At 40.3% G+C, this 18995-nt stretch overlaps 1 protein-coding gene across 3 annotated transcripts in view; it reads right to left on the bottom strand.

Moving 5' to 3' along the window:
• NEXMIF (neurite extension and migration factor) overlaps positions 1 to 18995 on the bottom strand; it is a 150624-nt gene that overhangs the window by 70826 nt on the left and 60803 nt on the right. For 2 of the 3 annotated variants that reach the window (XM_071220238.1, XM_071220239.1), the window contains one exon: positions 8165 to 8220. The exons of the other annotated variant lie outside the window; for it this stretch is intronic. The gene's annotated coding sequence lies outside the window, so the exon portion shown is untranslated. The remainder of the gene's footprint in view (positions 1 to 8164; positions 8221 to 18995) is intronic. 3 annotated transcript variants of the gene reach the window in all.

Here is an 18995-nt window from a genome sequence, read left to right on the forward strand (position 1 = left end):
CATCACACAATTACAAATTGCAGAGCTAAAATTAACTGAGGCAACCAGATTCCTGAGCTGTCATTCTTTATACTATACTGCCCAATGATATACCCACTACCCCAAAGAGTTGGTATGATCATCATGATTCTTCTAAGACAATCCATTATGAGAAAATAGCTGTAATCAGTGACTTGAAAAGCCACTTTTAAAAGTCTGATATTTTTGGTATCCCAAAGATCAAAGAAATAGTGTGTAAACCTTATTTATACAGTTATATCTCTACTGCTCTGATCTGGAAATATTGCTCACCTCAGATAAAATTTCAAAAAACCCAGTTTAGAAAAACTTATCAAAATGAGTATCACTAGTAATGAGAGAAATTGGTATTGTGCAAATTGCTGTTACACACCCCTATTGTGCAGTTAGGGGTGTGCAACAGGAAACCGATCAATGTTTCTCACACATCAATGTTTCCCTCCCTCTCTTTGTTCCTTCCTTCCTGTCTTTCTAAAGATAATAAAATATATATTAAAATATAATAACAAAATTTTTTGTGCTGCAAGGGACACCATCAAAAAAATGGAGAAACAACACATAGGATGTAGAAAAATACTTGCAATCACATATCTGATAAGGGGTATGTATCCAGAAAATATAAAGAATACCTACTATAATAATATAGTAGGTACCTAAATATAAATAATACCTAAATATAAAGCAATAAAACTCCAATGACACAGTTTGAAAATGAGCAAAGGGTTTAAATAGATATTTCTGTAAAGAAGATATACAAATGGCCAATAAGTACATGAAAAAATGCTCAACATTATTCGTCATCAGGGAAATGTAAATAAACTTCATAATGAAATATCACTTCATACCTACTTAGGATGGCTATTATCATAAAGTCAGATAATAACAACGTTGGCAAGGATGTGAAGAAATCGAAACCCTCCTACACGCCTGGGGGGAATGTAAAATTGTGCAGCTGCTCTGGAAAACAGATTGGCAGTTTCTTTAAAAATTACTTACCTTGTGACCCAACATTTCCTCTCATTTGAAAACATATAACCACAGAAAAACTTGTACATGAATATTCATAGCAGCATTACTCACAGTAGCCAAAATGTGTTAATTCAAAATGTCCCTCAACTTAGATGGATAAACAATGTGATATATCCATAGAAAACAATATTACTCAGCCAGACTTCCAGCCAGGATGGAGGCATAGGTAAATACACTTTGCCTGCTCTCACAACCAAAAGGACAACAATTTAAAAAACCAAAAACTCCCCAACATACAGCACCACAACACAGTGATGTGGGTTGCCCTACCCTGGCAAATACCTAAGGCTCTGCCCCTTACTATATAATAGGTGTGCTGAGACAAAGAAATGTGGCTCAAATGAAAGAACAGATCAAAGCTCCAAAAATAGAACTAACTGATGAAGAGATAGCCAACCTATTGGATGCAGAGTTTGAAACACTGGTAATCAGGATGCTCATAAAAATGGTTGAGTATGGTTACAAAATAGAGGAAGAAGTGAAGGCTATGAAAAGTGAAATAAACATATACAGGGAACCAACAAGGAAGGAAAGAAAATCAGGATTCAAATTAACAATTTGGAGCAGGAGGCAGAAATGAACATTCAAACGGAACAGAATGAAGAAACAAGAATTCAAAAAAATGAGGAGAGGCTTAGGAACCTCTGGGACAACTTTAAATGTTCCAACATCTGAATTATAGGGATGCTGATAGTAGAAGAGGAAGAGCAAAAAATTGAAAACTTATTTGAACAAATAATCAAGGAGAAGTTCCCCAATCTGGCAAAGGAAATAGTCTTCCAGGAAGTCCAGGAAGCCCAGAGAGTCTCAAAGAAGTTGGACCCAAGGGAGCACACACCAAGGCAAATCATAATTAAATTCCCAAGATTAAAGATAAGGAGAGAATCTTAAAAGCAGCAAGAGAAAAGGAGACAGTTACTTACAAAGGAGTTCCCAGAAGACTATCAGCTGATTTCTCAAAGGCAACCTTGCAGGCAAGAAGGGTCTGGAAAGAAGTATTCAAAGTCATGAAAGGCAAAGACCTACATCCAAGATGACTCTATCCAGCAAAGCTATCATTTAGAATGGAAGGGCAGATAAAGTGCTTCTCAGGGGAGGTCAAGTTTAAGGAGTTTCATCATCACCAAGCCCTTATTATCTGAAATATTAAAGGGACTTATCTAAGAAAATGAAGATGATCAAAACTATGAACAGTAAAATGACAACAAACTCACAATTATCAACAACTGAACCTAAAAAAAAAAAAAAACTAAGCAAACAACTAGAACAGGAACAGAATCACAGAAATAGAGATCACATGGAGAGTTATCAGCAGGGAGGGGGAGGGCGGAGAATAGGGGAAAAGGTACAGGGAATAAGAAGCATAATTGGTAGGCACAAAATAGACAAGGGGTGATTCAGATTAGTATAGGAAATGGAGAAGCCAAAGAACTTATACGTAAAACCCATTGACATGAACTAATGGAGGGGAATGCTGGAGGGAGGAGGATGCAGGGCAGAGGGAGATAAAAGGGAGGAAAAAATGGTACAACTGTAATAGCATAATCAATAAAATATACTTTAACAAGTTTTAAAAGTTCCTCTCTTTTTTTTCATTTAATCATTATTGTACATTTTCAGTTACCATTTAGTCCCCTTTTATCCCCCTGCTCCTAGCAATCACCAAACTGTTGTCCATGTCCATGAGCCCTTTTTCCTTTTTGCTCCATCCCTCCATGACCTAACCTCCTCAGCGACTAGCTATCATGTGCTCTCCATCTATGACCCTGTCTCTGTTTTTCTCATTAGTTCAGTTTGTTCATTAGATTCCATATATGAGTGAAATCATATGGCATTTGTCTTTCTCTGACTGGCTTATTTCACTTAGCATAATGTTCTCCAGGCCCATTCATACCATTGCAGAGGGAAAATTTTTCTTCTTTTTTGTAATTGCCAAAATATAGAAGTGCCCCAAGTGTATATTAATAGATGAGTGGATAAAAAAACTATGAGAGATTTACACAGTGGAATACTACTCAACCATAAGATCCTCTCTTTGTCTTTAACCTTTGTCATTTATAATGTGTCTTGGTTTTGACCTCCTTGGATTTATCTTGAGACTCTACTTCCTGGACTTGTGTGTATTTTTCCTTCACCAGGTTAGGGAAGTTTTCAGTCATTATTTCTTCAAGTAGGTTCTTGGTATCTTGCTCTCTCTTCTCGTTCTGGTACTTTAATGATGTGGATGTTGCTACATGTCATGTTGTCCCAAAAGTCCCTTAAATTGTCCTCATTTTTTAATTTTTTTTTCTCTTTGAAGCTGTGATTGGGTGTTTTCTGCTACTTTGGTTTCCAAATTGCTGATATGATCCTCTGCTTCACCCAACCTACTGTTTATTCCTTCTAGTGTATTCTTTATTTCAGATATTGCATTCTTCATTTCTCACTGGTTCTTTTTTATGGTTTCTGTGTCCTTTTCATGCTATCATAGTTCACTAATTTCCTTGAGCATCCTTATAACCATTTTTTGAACTCTATATCTGGCAAATTGCTTACCTCTATTTCATTTAGATTTTTGGTCTGGAGATTTCTCCTGTTTTTTCACTTGGGACATGTTTCTTTGGCTCCCAATTTTGGCTGCTTTTCTGTTTTTGTTACTGTGTATTAGGTAGCTCTGCTACATCTCCCTGTCTTGGTATGGTGGCCTTATATAGTAGGTGTTTTGTGAGATCCAGTGGCACAGTCTCCCTGATCACCTGAGTTGAGTGTTCCAGGGTTGTCCCTTGTGTGGGTTATGTGAGACCTCTTTGCTTTAATTAAATGTATTAAAATTTTTTATTGTTGTTCAGTTACAGTTGTCCCGCCTTTTCCCCCACTACCCTCTCCTACCCTATCCTCCCCCATGCCCACAGTCAATCCCCTCCATTGTCCATGCCCATGAGTCCTCTATTTGTGTTCCTTTGCTTCCCCCTTCCCCTTATTTCCCTCATTATCCCCCTCCTCTCTGGTTACTGTCAGTTTGTTTTTTATTTCCAAGTCTCTGGTTCTATTTTGCTCATTTGTTTGTTTTGTTGATTAGGTTCCACTTACAGGTGAGATCTTATGGTATGTCTTTTACTTCCTGGCTTATTTCATTTTGCATAATGCTCTCCAGTTCCATCCATGCTTTCATGAAGGTTAGGAGTTCCTTCTGCTGCGTAGTATTGCATGGCAAAGGACCTGAACAGACACTTTAATTAAGTCTTGATTGTTATTTTCCCATTCATGGGTGGATTTGACTCTCAGACAGGCTGACTATGAGGATCTCCTTGACCACAGTGTATGATAAGCTGCTGTGTGGGTGTTGACCACACAAAGTGGAATTCACTTCAACAGGGTCTGGTACCTGCTGAGATATCCTTTTGGATATACCACTTGTGAAGCTAATTGGATCCTGCTCTGATGTTGTCTAAAGCTGGCCACTGGGTGTTTTGGTTCTGAGGCCTCTTGGGCGATATTCTGGTGTAGACCAATGTCAGATGCTGCCTATGACTGGCCCTGGGCAACCTGTTTCTAGGTGCAAAGCAATCTGCAGTTTGTAGCTGCCTCTGCTGGGTCTGAGTGTGCATGGAAAGGACCAAACTGTTTACCAAGGTTTCTTCCACCAGTACTGAATCCAGGGGAAGGTCAGCAAAATGCCCAAGGCATCCCAAAATCTACCTTGGTCTCCCTCTTACTGTCAGCTGCCTGTGAGACTCAGTCATTACAAGCGCCTCTGGTGGTACCCAAGTTGCATGAGGTATGTTCTCAGTGAGTCACCAGGCAGGGGCAAATGGTGTTCACTAAATTGATACGGGTTCAAACTCTGTGCCAATGATGTCCTGAAGACATTCATCAAATATCCCAGGGTATACCAAGTTAAGCTGCCACCTTTGTGGTAGGGCAAGGTCTCAGGGAGTCATCAGGATGAGAACAGGAGAGTTGATCAGGCTAAACAGTCTAAATTTTGGCCATGTGAAGGGAGGACTGTGCACCAGTTGGGCGTGATAGGAAAAAATGGCCTCATTCTTGAGCCACACCACTCAGTCTGTCCCAGATTCTTCCAGAAGCCCAGTTTCTGTAGGGCAGGGCTGCTGGGAGTCATGTGGCTACTGGATCTCCTGTAAGGGGGTGGTGCTACCCAGGCTTAGGTGAAGTTGGGGGTAGTGGCCTCCATCCCAGAGCTACACAACTCAGTCTGTCCTATATTCTGCCTAGACCTTGGCAGGGCAAAGCTACCAGGAGTCAGGAAGGTGGGTCCTAGTTGATCTTCGGTGAGGGGAAGGTCCCAGTCAGGTTCCTGGGAAAGTAGAGGGAATAGCCCCTTCCCAAAGCCAGACAACTCAGTCACTGACACCTCCTGAGTCTGCCCAGACATCCCAGGCTATAGCAGTTAGGAGGGGAGTGCTCCACCCAGGAAACATGGCATTTGCAGTGTGATAGAGGGATTCAGTGCAGGGTTCCTTTGGCTGTCCCTTCAGCTCTATCCCCAGAGCCACAAACTCCAGTCTCTCCTCACATGACTTTATTCCACTCTGCCTTTCCTCCAGTGTAGCCCTGGTTGAGTGGCTGTGAATGAGATTTTTGTACCTCGTCCCTTTAAGAGCATGCCTGTGTCTCTAGCAGACTCCTGTCTCTCTCTTGCAGACAGAATCCCTTCTGCTTTTCACAACCAGATGTTATGTGGGTGCCTCTTCTAGGCTCTGGTGCTCTGGGCTGGGGAGCCCAGTGTGAGGTTGACACCCCATGCTTCTCAGGGGGAAACTTTGTAGCTGAGATATCCCTCCAAGATCTCAGCTGCTGCCCATGGATGGGAGCAGGGCCACCCCTTTCACATTTCCCCTCTTCCTACCAGTCTTGATGTGGCTTTTCTGTAAATCCTTGGTTACAGGATCTGTTCAGCTAGTCTTTGGTTGGTTATTCAGGTTGATTGTTCCATGTTTTATAATTCCAAGTTGGTCCTGAGAGGAGGTGCATGTAGCTCCCACCTACTCTGCTGCCATCTTAGTTCTTGTTAATCTTGTTACAGATTGTCACCTTTATCTATCTAACTCTCTCCTTAACTGGTGGTCTTTGTATTTACTTCCCCAAACCATTGTGTGAATCTGAATTGTCTCAGGATCCTGGCCATTGTGGTCTGGCCCAATCAACATGTGAATTAGCCCCACTTGGTTGCTAGATTGTGAAAGGAAATAAGATAACAGTATCTTACTATGATGTGGGCTAAAGCATCACTGGGCTCCCCTCTATTACCTGGAAAAACTTTGCTGCACTGCCAGAAGTGGTGAATAACAGCATACTGGGTCCACAAGCATTGTAGCTACTAGGCAATTGTGCTGAGGGTTTACCACAAAGATAAATGAGAAATCTCACCAAGCGGCATCCCAGGAGCCCAAACAACCAACACAGTCACTGTTCAATATTCTTCTGAACCTAACGTTACTTCTAATGCATACATGAAGTTCATTATAAGTGATTTGTTATGGAGAATATTGTAGCAACCTGAAATCATTTGCAGATGAGCTGTTTATAGGAGTGTCAGAGATATAAGAATACAAACAGAATGAGAAAGTGTTCTAGTCACGCTGCCTGTCATACATAATCTTCAGTATGAAGAGAAATGCTTTCAAAATAGAATTGAGTTCATTTCTCCTGCTTTGCCCTTTGTGTCCCAATATGTAGCATCTTACATGGCTCATTTACCTTAAAAAGGGCACTTATAAACATCTAACTGATACTCAGTATCTAACAGCTACCTGCTCAATGTAACAGCAGCTACCTTGGGCCCACTGAAACTACTAATAGAGTTTTAAAGATATAGTGTCAGAGTTTTAGGTGATCCTGTCCACTTACATTATAATTCTTGCTTGATTTCTTAAGCCTAGTTTTACATCTCAGTCTTAAATCTTCAAATAGAAAGATATATAGATATAGACATATGGCTTTGAGTAACTACTTCTTGATCATGTTTACAAAATACTAGAAGCAGATGTGTACTTAGATAAACTTTGTGATCAAGAATGATTTTAAAGCAGGTGGTCATATGGTGGTAAATGTTTAACAACCAGTTTGAGGGATGAGGAAGCTTGATTTATTGACTTTGCTGATTTCCATGAGGCAAATATTACCACCATGGCTAATTTCAAGCTACCAGTCACTGAACATGAACTCATCACTGAATATAAGCTTAGAATTGGGAAGCAATGTGCACTATGGGTTATCGAGAGCTGATTCAAGGCAGCTCTAATAAATCTCTGGATACAAGCCAGAAATAAGTCAGAACAAATCCCTCTCCCTCCCACTTCATTCCCACAGAAAAGAAAGCTATTTCCAAAATATTTTGTCTTGTTGCCTTCATGGGTAGATGACACAGGAGGCAGGTTAAGAAAAAGTGATATTCCATATAATTGGAGCATATAGTTTCTTAATTATGCAGTGGAGAAAACAGCATGTCCAAAACTACGTGCTGAGGAGTTAAGAATAGAGAAAGAAAACCACAAAAACAATGATAAAAATGGGTTGGAGACAGGTTGTAAGTTACTTGGACCTTTCAGCATGTAAATAAGGTTGTGGAGTAGAGAAGAAGGTGGGTTGGTTTGCAGAAAGAAGAATAACTTTTTAACAGGAAAGGTTTTAGACTTGTTTTGGGTGAGACAAAAGGAGGACGGGGAAGAGTGTGACTAGCTAATAATCTCCAATGAGGATAGAGAAAAAAGAGGGATTAAACTGCAATGGACTGTATTTGAAGTACTATGTTGGAATAGATGACATAGTAGTTGTAGGAATATGCACGATACAAAATTACAAGTACTGCATTATTTCAAAGATTCCCATTCTGCTTATGTGCTACAGGCATCCAGTTGAAGTTAAAATAGTCATGCTGCTTACAATATGATTGACTACAAGACCAACCAATTTACTGTACACCTTTGAGAATAGGAAATGAAGTGTCAATCTAGATTAATATTGTCATAAAATAAATGCTACCAACTTGCGTAATTTCAGGTCAGTCTCTTGATTCCTGGTAGCAGTTTTCTTCTTTAAAAATAGCTAACTTTAATAGCACAAACAATAAAATATTAAAAACAGACTTTAAATAATAGTACTATGTTCTACTCACAAATGGAATGTGTTATGATTGCTTCTGATCTAGTGGTCTTCTTGACTACCATGCAACTGTAAAACAATAAATTAAGCTAAAGTCACTTAGAGCAACAAACCACTCTATAAAAAGCAGTATTACTTTGAGGTTTGTCTCATGCTAACCTTTAAAAGGAACAGAAAATATCATCTTTATAACAGTCTTTCAGTCTTCCTCCACCTAACCTTTTTCCTTATTTTACTGTGGAGCCAGGAGTTGACAATCCTCATTAGGGGCTATATTTTCTCCTGTGTATCAAAACTAAAACAGCTCATGATTTACAACACTTGCACATACTGAGAATCCACCTTGCACAGACATCTGGGAAAGGCAACACATGATAGTTCTAGACATGACAGAATTAATTTTCCCTCAAACTTCTACACATTCCAATAGTCCTATATAACAGCAAACACAAGAACTATCTTTTTTAATGTTCCTTACACTGACCAGATTCTCATTTTGGCACATAATGATTACCTCCTAACAGGAACAGACTACAGTGCATAGTTATAATTTTTCTGTTTCCTGCTTTTGTCACATACTATAGTTCAGCCAATCAAATAGAAAAGGAATGGACAGAAGAATTTCTCCATTGTCTTGACCAGCCTCTCTTACTTCCTACCATTTCTACATTTTTTTAAAGGTATGTTCTCATCTATAAAGGCAGAAATGGAAACACCACAGAAGGGCTGAACAGACCAATGTGAAGAAAGCAAAATGAGTAGCAATGCAAGGCTGGAAAAGGTCACACTGTTAGAGAGTACTCATTCAGAGGGACAATGATTACATGTAACTATTTGCTCAGGTTCTTATAAGAGGAATGAATAAATGAGACACTGAAAAGAAGATAAACTGTGAGCTCATGAGAAAGCCATAGTGATTTTTTATTTAAATGTCATAACACATAGTTATCAGACCATAAATATGTATATGTATTTATATGTGAGTGTGTGTTTTCTAAATAACTGGTGAAAACGAAGAGCACGGTCAGGTCAAGATGGAGGTGTAGGTAAACACACTTTGCCTCCTCGCATGACTATGGCAAAAATTACAACTAGACTACAGAACAAATATCATCCAGAATTGTCAGAAAATTGAGCTGTAAGGAAGTCAAACAACCAAGGATTTAAAGAAGCCACATTCATCCAGATGGGTAGAATGGGTAGAGATGTGCAGAGAGGCACAGAGACATGGAGAGGTGTGGACAGGTGCAAAGACACAGAGTGGCATGGAGAGGTGCAGAGATGAGGAATGGGCAGCCCTATATCCATGTGTGGTGTATAAAAATTGGGAGGAATACTTTGGGAGCAAAGGATTCCATACCCCAGATTAGACCACATAGCCCAGGCTTCTAGCACCAGGAAGAGAAGTCCCCATAAATTCTGGCTGTAAAAACCAGTGGCAGGACTTCTGGCCAAGATGGAGGCATAGGTAGACACACTGTGCCTCCTCGCACAACCAAAACAAGGACAACAATTTAGAAACAATAAACAACCAGAACTGACAGAAAATTGAACTGTATGGAAGTCTGACAACCAAGGAGATAAAGAAGACACATTCACCCAGACTGGTAGGAAGGGCAGAGATGGGCAGCCTGGCAGAGAGGATTTGCGGCAATGTGGTGGCTGGAGGACACAGCAAAGTGGCCGATTGTGGAGAGGGACAGGCAAGGCTGCAGCTGGCCAGCAAGGCAGCAGCTGGTGGACTCAGCGACAGACCACATGACCCAGAGTTTCCAGTGTGGGGAAATAAAGCCTCAAACCACTGATCAAAAACACCTGTGGGGGTTGAGGTGGCAGCGGGAGAAACTCCCAGACTCACAGGAGAGTTTGTTGGAGAGACCCACAGAGTTCTAGACTGTACACAAACCCACCCACCTGGGAATCCGCACCAGAAGAGCCCAATTTGATTGTGGGTAGCAGGGGGGGGGGGCGGTGGCTGACTGAAAACTGGTAGAGTGGAGCAAGCGCCATTGCTCCCTCTTGGGCCCCTCCACCACATACAGCATCACAAGGCAGCTACAAGGGTTACCCTGCCCTGGGGAATACCTAAGGCCCTTCCCTTTTACCTAACAGGTGTGCCAAGACAAAAAAAAATAAAGGCCCAAATGAAAGAACAGATCAAAGCTCCAGAAAAAATACAACTAAGCGACGAAGAGATACCCAACCTATCAGATGCACAGTTCAAAACACTGGTAATCAGGATGCTCACAGAATTGGTTGAATTTGGTCGCAAACTAGATGAAAAAACGAGGGCTATGCTAAGTGAAATAAAGGAAAATGTGCAGGGAACCAATAGTGATGGTAAGGAAACTGGAACTCAGATCAACAGTGTGGACCAGAAGGAAGAAAGAAACATCCAACCAGAAAAGAATGAAGAAACAAGAATTCAAAAAAATGAGGAGAGGCTTAGCAACCTCCAGGACATCTTGAAACATTCCAACATCCGAATTATACGGGTACCAGAAGGAGAAGAGGAAGAGCAAAAAATTGAAAACTTATTTGAAGAAATAATGAAGGAGAACTTCCCCAGTCTGGCAAAGGAAATAGACTTCCAAGAAGTCCAGGAAGCTCAGAGAGTCCCAAAGAAGCTGGAGCCAAGGAGCAACACACCAAGGCACATCATAATTACATTACCCAAGATTAAAGATAAGCAGAGAATCTTACAAGCAGCAAGAGAAAAGGACACAGTTACCTACAGAGGAGTTCCCATAAGACTGTCAGCTGAATTCTCCAAAGAGACCTTACAGGCAAGAAGGGGCTGGAAAGAAGTATTCCAAGTCATGAAAGACAAGGACCTACATCCAAGATTGCTCTATCCAGCAAAGCTATCATTTAGAATGGAAGGGCAGATAAAGTGCTTCTCAGATAAGGCCAAGTTAAAGGAGTTCATCATCACCAAGCCTTTATTATATGAAATGTTAAAGGGATTTATCTAAGAAAAAGAAGATAAAAAAATATGAACAGTAAAATGACAGCAAACTCACAGATATTAATAACCACACCTAAAACAAAAACAAAAGCAAACTAAGCAAACAACTAGAACAGGAACAGATTCACAGAAATGGAGATCACATGGAGGGTTATCAACAGGGGAGTGGGACGGGGAGAGAGGGGGAAAGGTACAGAGAATAAATAGCATAAATGGTAGGTAGAAAATAGACAGGGGGAGGGTAAGAATAGTGTAGGAAATGTAGAAGCCAAAGAACTTATATGTATGACCCATGGACATAAACTATAGGGGAGGAATGTGGGTGGTAGGGGGTGTGCAGGGCAGAGCGGAGTGAAGGGGGGGAAATGGGACAACTGTAATAGCATAATCAATAAAATATATTTTAAAAAACCCAGTGGCAGTTGGAGTGGCAGAAGAAACTGCAGAATTTTCTAAAGAATCCTCTTAAAGAGCTCACAATGAACTTAGGGCTCAGGTAGACCCTCCCCCTCTGGAATTCAGCACCAGGGCAACAGCTGGAAGGGCACCAGTGTCATATGGAGAGAAATTGAAGTGACTGGCAACAGACTGAGTGCCAGAGGACAGCTTCCTCTTGGACAAAACTCCAGAGGCCAGGCAGTGGCATTGTCCCTTCTCTGAGCCCTCCCCCACAGAGAGCCAGAGAGTGGTGACAAGGATTGCCCACACTGACAATTACCTGAGGCTCTGCTCCATACAACTTACAGGTGTGCTTTTCTACAATAGGCCACACTACTAAAACAGGGAGTCAAAGCAGCTCTACCTAATATACAGAAACAAACACAGGAAGGCTGCCAACTTGAGGAGACAAAGAAATATGGCCCAAATGAAAGAACAGAACAAAAGTACAGAAAAAGAACTAAACAAGAGATAGCCAATCTATCAGATGCAGAGTTCAAAACACTGGTTATCAAGATCCTCCAGGAACTCATTGGGTACTTCAATAGCATAAAGAAGACTCAGGTAGAAATGAAGTTTACATGAAGTGAAATAATGAAAAATCTACAGGGAACCAACAGTGGAGGGGATGAAAGTGAGGACCAAATCAGTGATTTGAAACATAAGAAAGAAAAAAGCATTCAATCAGAACACTAAAAAGAAAAAGAATTTAAAAAAATGAGGGTAGGTTAAGAAGCCTCTGGGACATCTTTAAGTATACCAACATCTGAATCATAGGGGTGCCAGAAGGAGAAGAGGAAGAGCAAGAAATTAAAAATTTATTTGAAAAAAATAATGAAAGCAAACATCCGTGATTTGGCAAAGGAAATAAACATACAAGTCCAGGAAGCATAAACAAGATGGACCCAAGCAGGACCACACCAAGACACATTATAATTAAAATGCCAAAGGTTAAAGATAAAGAGAGAAAACAGCAAGAGAAAAGCAGAGAGTAACCTACAAAGGAGTTACTATAAGCCTGGTGGTTGATTTCTCAAAAGAAACCTTATAGGCACAAAGGGACAGGGAAGAAGTATTCCAAGTGATGAAAAGCAAGGACCTACAACCTAAATTACTCTATCTAGCAAAACCACCATTTGGAATGGAAGGGCAGATAAAGTGCTCCCCAGACAAGGTAAAACTGAAGGAGTTCATCATCACCAAGCCATTATTACATGAAACGCTAAAGGGAATTGCATACAAAAAGGAAGATCAAAACAGTGAACATTAAAATGGCAATACATTCACAACTGTTAATAATTTAATCTAAATAACAAACTAAGCAAACAAACAGAACAGGAACAGAATCATAGATATGGAGATCATTTGGAGGGTTATCAGTTGGGAGGGGGAAGAGGGAGCGTGGGGGGAAAGGTGCAGGGATTAAGAAGTACAAATTGGTAGGTACAAAACAGACAAGGGGAGGTTAAGAATGGTATAGGAAATGAAGAAGCCAAAGAACTTATAGGCATCACCCATGGACATGAACTAAGGGGGCAGGGATTGTCAGAGGGAATGGAAGGTACTGAGTGGAGGGGGCAAAGGGAGGAAACTTGAGAGAACTGTAATAGCATACTCAATAAAATATGCTAAAAACAAAAGAAGTGTCCCCCCCCCAAAGAAGAAAAGCATGGTAACCACAGTAGATGAAAGAAGTAATCAAAACATGTCTCAAATAGAAAATACCATGGACTTACAAGCCTTGGATGTGAAGGAAAAACTAGTTTCAGGCCAGAATAAACTGGAATCTGAGTAAAGATAAATTTTATTTTTTAACAAAATTATTGTATTTATCGGGGTGACATCAGTTAATAAAATTATATAGGATTCAGGTGTACAATTCTATAATACAACATCTGTATATTGTCTTGTGTATTCACCACCCCAAGTCCAGTCTCCTTCCATCACCATTTATCCCCCCTTTGCCCTCTTCTACCTCCCCCCCATTCCTTTTTCCCTCTGGTAATCACTATAGTGTTTCTGTGTCTTTGAGTTTTCCTTCCTTCCTTCCTTCCTTCCGTCCTTCCTTCCTTCCTTCCTCTCTCTCTGTCTCTCTCTCCTCACCCAAGGACACGTTCACCAATTCCAATTCCAGAGAAAAAGGAAGAAAGAGAGAGAGAAACATCGATGTGAGAGAGACACATCAATTGGTTGCCTCCCATACGTACCCCAACCTGGAATCAAACCTGCAATCTAGGCATGTGCCCTGACCGGAGATCAAACCCACAGCCCTTTGGCGTACCAGACGACACTCCAACCAGTCAAGCCATCTGCTCAGGGAGAGTTTTTTTTTTTTCTTTTGCTTGATCCATAACCTCATCCCCCCAACCCTCTTCCCCTCTGACAGCTTAAAAGAATAAAAAATGAAACCAGAAAGTCCTAATTTTTTTGATAGAGGAGCATGTGTATGCACAATGTGCAAAACCCTGTATATGGATAAACCTGGTCCTTACAATCTAGGTGATAACCATAACCAGATTAAACACAGGGTAAGCAAAAAATTATAGAACCTCTAAATTTTTATTAAAAAACATTCTAATTTGAGTTTTTAAAAGAAAAATTTGTATGGTAATAGATACTAAGTTAAATAAAAATTAGTTTAAAACAATAGAATTAAAGTGGCATAATTTTATATTAAAGTTTTTTAAAGATTTTATTTATTTTTTAGAGAGAGGGGAAGGGAGGGAGAAAGAGAGGGAAAGAAACATCAATGTGTGGTTGCCTCTCATGGGGCTTCAGCCTGCAACCCAGGCACGTGCCCTGACTGGGAATTGAAGTGGTGACCCTTTGGTTCGTAGCCCACGCTCAAGTCACTGAGCTACACCAGCCATGGCTAAAGTTGTTTTATAAAAGCCAGTTTTGAAAACATGCAATAATATCATTTGATTAACATTTCATTATACTCCCAGTGGAGATTCCTCTATATCTAAACTGGTAAACCCCATCAGCCAGTTTGCCAATGGCCTTTTCCTTTTACAAATGCTATTAAGAACACACAGCAATGATACATGGGTACCCTTTGAAAGTTCCAGACAGTGTACACAGCTTTTGCTGTGCTCCAGGGTCTTTACTTATCTTTAAACTTTTGAGGTTTTAAGGCTCTGCCTTAAGCTCTCAGTCATGCAGAAAGTAAAGAGTTCTCCACATCAAACTGTATTCTACCATACCGGTACAAAGAAACAAGGTTTCTCATAAGTCATTTAGTAGCATCCTCACATAATCATTATGGAATAAAGAGAATAGAGAATGGCAAAAATCTAATGAAAACCTGCAAATATCTATGAACATAAAACTATAATTTTAATACCCCCGTATAGTTTTGTGGTAAAATTCTAGTAACCTGCTCAATTCAAACTTATGATATAAATAATTCTTCTACTCTCTGTTTTTAAAAATATTTAAACCATGAAGATTTTTATTTCACCCACCATAGACATCAAACAAAACCAAGTCAAACAGAACTATCCAGAAGTCTTGATTAATGGAGACTGATCGAAATTTATACCTCAGACAAGGGCCTGGTCTCCCAAATATATAAAGAACTCACATGACCCTACTCCAGGAAGACAAAAAAACCCAATTAAAAAAAGGGCAAAGGACTTGAACAGACACTTCTCCAAGGAAGATATACAGAGGGCCCAGAGACATATGAAAAGATGCTCAGCATCACTAGCCATCAGAGAGATGTAAATTAAAACCACAATGAGGTACATTCTCACACCAGTCAGAGTGGCCAACATAAACAAATCAACAAATAAATGTTGGAGAGGATGCAGAGAAAAGGGAACCCTAGTACATTGTTGGTGGGAATGCAGACTAGTGCGGCCACTGTGGAAAACAGTATGGAATTTCCTCAGAAAACTAAAAATGGGACTGCCTTTTGACCCAGCAATTCCGCTGCTGGGATTATACCCTAAGAACCCTGAAACTCCAATCCAAAAGAACCTATGCACCCCAATGTTCATAGCAGCACAATATACAATAGCCAAGTACTAGAAGCAACCTAAGTGCCCATCAGCAAATGAGTGGATCCAAAAACTATGGTACATTTACACAATGGAATACTATGCAGCAGAGAGAAAGAAGAAGCTTATACCCTTTGCGACAGCATGGATGGGACCGGAGAGCATTATGCTGAGTGAAATATGCCAGGCGGTGAGGGACAAATACCATATGATCTCACCTTTAACTGCAACATAATCAACAGAAGAAAAAAAGCAAACAAAATATAACCAGAGACATTGAAGTTAAATACAATCTAACAATAGCCAGAGGGGAGGGGGGAAGGGTTGGTAGGAAGAAGGGTTTTCAGGAACTACTATAAGGGACACATGGACAAAACCTAGGGGGAGGTGGAAGTAGGGGAGGGAGGTGGGTTTGGCTGTGGTAGGGTAGAGAGGTGGGGAGAAAATGCAGACAACTGTAATTCAACAACAATAAAATAATTAAAAAAAAAAGAAATTTATATTGCCAAGCCCTTTTCTTATTCTTGTTCTGCCATTGGTTTCATCATATTCACGTTTCCCTTTTCCTGTGTATGTGACAGACTTCACTTTTTTTATTCTGAAATACAGCCAAATTTAGATTTGTCCTTTCTGCTTCTCTACATTTTGAGTATTTTTGTCTTTTGGGGGGTAATTTTTCAATTATAGTTGACATTCAATGTATTAGTTTCAGGTGTACAGCACAGTGATTAGACATTTATATAACTTACGAAGTTATGTCCCTGATACGTCTAGTTCCCACCTGGCACCATACATAGTTATTACAATATTACCAACTATATTTCCTATGCTGTCTTTTAGATCCCTATGACTATTTTGTAACTACCAATTTGTACTTCTTTATCCTTTCACCTTTTTAACCCAGTCCCCCAACCCACCTCCCATCTGACAACCATCAGTTTATTTTCTGTACCTATGAGGCTGTTTTTGTTTTGTTTGCTCATTTATTTTGGTTTTTAGAATCCACAAGTAAGTGAAATCACATTGTATTTTTCTTCCTCTGTCTGAATTATTTCTCTTAGCATGATATCTTCTTGGTTCCCCCATAATATCACAAATAATATTTTCTTTTTAAAATGATTTTATTTATTTATTTTTAGAGAGAGGGTAAGTGAGGGAGATAAAGAGGGAGAGAAACATCAATGTGAGAAAGGAACATTGATTGGTTGCCTCTTGCATACTCCCTGAATGGAGTATTCAGCCCAGCAGGACTCTGGTGCCTGTGGATATCACCATTTAGGTGTGCTGTTTGTGGATCTAATCAGGTGGCGCTCTATTTTGGCCTGATGCTGGCCACTGTGTGTTGATTATGGGGTTTCTTGGGAGGGTTGCCATTGCAAACTGAAGCCAGCCACTGCCTTTTCATGGCCTGAGGCTACCTGTTGAAAGCTACAAAGTGATCCACAGTTGGTAGCTGCCTGTGCTGGGACTGGAGGCCCATGGGAGAGGCCATGCTGTGAACCAAGTTGTCTGACAACATTGTCAGGGCTTGGGGATGCTCAACATAGGGCACACTCAGGTTAGCCACCACCTTCCCTGGGCCTGAAGAGCTTTGAGAGTTTTTAGGAGTCTTCAGTGTGAGCCACAGCCAGATGACAGTGAAAAACAACTGCTGAAGAGGCGTGGGTGGTGTAGGACTTGGGTGAGGCAGAGTCCCAGGGAGTTACCAGGGTGGGAAAAGTAGTGTTCACCTGGTTAATACAGATTCAAATTTGATGCCCACCTGTGCTTCAGGCTGTATGGGGGGAGGGCTCAACACACAAACAATGGCAGCTGCCCTTCCTGCCCTCACACTGAAGGCACACATCTCGTTTTCTCTCTGTGTGTCTTTGGCACTTTTTGAGCTGCTGTCCCTTCACTGGAGGTTAGGGTTATGGTGCATAAACATGTAAGTCTGTGGATGGGCCCTTTAAGAGGATGTGTCTGTTTCCAGCAGCCCTCCATCTCACTGGAGATTGAAGCATATTGGTATAAAACAGATATAGATCAAGAGCTGAAGATATATTGGGGGGTGGGGAATGAAGAACACAGTGAGCAAGATAGGAAGGGAAAGTGAAGATGCTAAGTAAATGGGTCTATATGGCCAGCCAAGTAACAAGTGAATCAATCTCTACCGTTTGTAGTATACATACTCTTACAACATTGTACAATCTCATGTGTGATGTAATTCAATGATTGAATTGAAAATGTATTTGACTACTGACAAAAACTGAGTCTTTCCTCCTGAGAGTGAGTCACAATTGCCTTAAAAAAATACAAATTCAAAACAGAAATAAACATCTATACACCAAACCCCTTTCTCCAGGCAGATAGAATAAATAATAAGCATATCTATCACTGTGCTGGACTTAAGAGATATACTACATTCTGTTTTCAGTCCACTCAAATCCTAATGGAATTTTAAGGCCCAGTGTAAGTTACATCTTCAGCACAATATCTTCTCAAGACCATTCTGTCCTATGGATATCACACTTATGCACTGTTTTATTAGCTCTCTGTACTACTCATCTCTCCTTTTTATATGCTACCTAGTATTATTACTTAACTGTTTTGAATGTATCCTGTTTAAAAATTCTGACATTGTGAAGGTAGGAGAAGGACCTGAGGGTCCTAGCCTGGAGGAGAGAAATTTCAGGGGAACATTATATAAATATATATTTTAAATAATTGAGGATTTGTCATATAGAAGGAGAAATAATAATTAACCTTGGTTGTTCCCAAAGGTAGAGTTTGAAAGAAGTACATTTTAGGGTTACACAAGCAACTTATAAAGTTTATCATGTACTTACTATGTTCCATGTACTTAACTGGGTCCTTGCCCACATCTGGTCCCATTTAACTGTAGAATGATTTCTTATGATATAACTGAGTAACAATGAAATAGTGTGCTTTACAAAGTAATCAGCTCTTTTAATCTGAACTGTTGGAGGTAAGCATCCATTGAGTGGGATGGAACAAGACAATTCAAAATGTCCCATTTCAGTGCTGATGTTTTGTAGGGTGTGCCCATGATGAAATGAATTCATCTTTAGAAACTAATCCAAGTACATGCATACATATGAGGTCTGTCCAGAAGACATCCAGCCATGTAATACGAAAAATAGAGACATTTATTGAAGAAGATACAAGAAACGTTGTACATAGGACAATGACGCCTCAGTCCCCTTCAAAGTGGGCACCTTGGGACCTCACACAGTTCTCCCAATCGCCATCAGCTGCCCATCGTATTTTCCTGAATCTCATCAATGGTCTGAAATCTCTTCCCTTTCAAAGGTGATCTTAGTTTTGGGAAAAGCCAGAGGTCTCAGAGCACCAAATATGGGCTATAGGGGACTGAGTCACCTGGGTGATTTGATGTTTTGCAAAAAAACTCTGCATGAGATAGGATACATGAC

Source organism: Desmodus rotundus, chromosome X, assembly GCF_022682495.2.
Source record: "Desmodus rotundus isolate HL8 chromosome X, HLdesRot8A.1, whole genome shotgun sequence".
Taxonomy (NCBI): domain Eukaryota; kingdom Metazoa; phylum Chordata; class Mammalia; order Chiroptera; family Phyllostomidae; genus Desmodus; species Desmodus rotundus.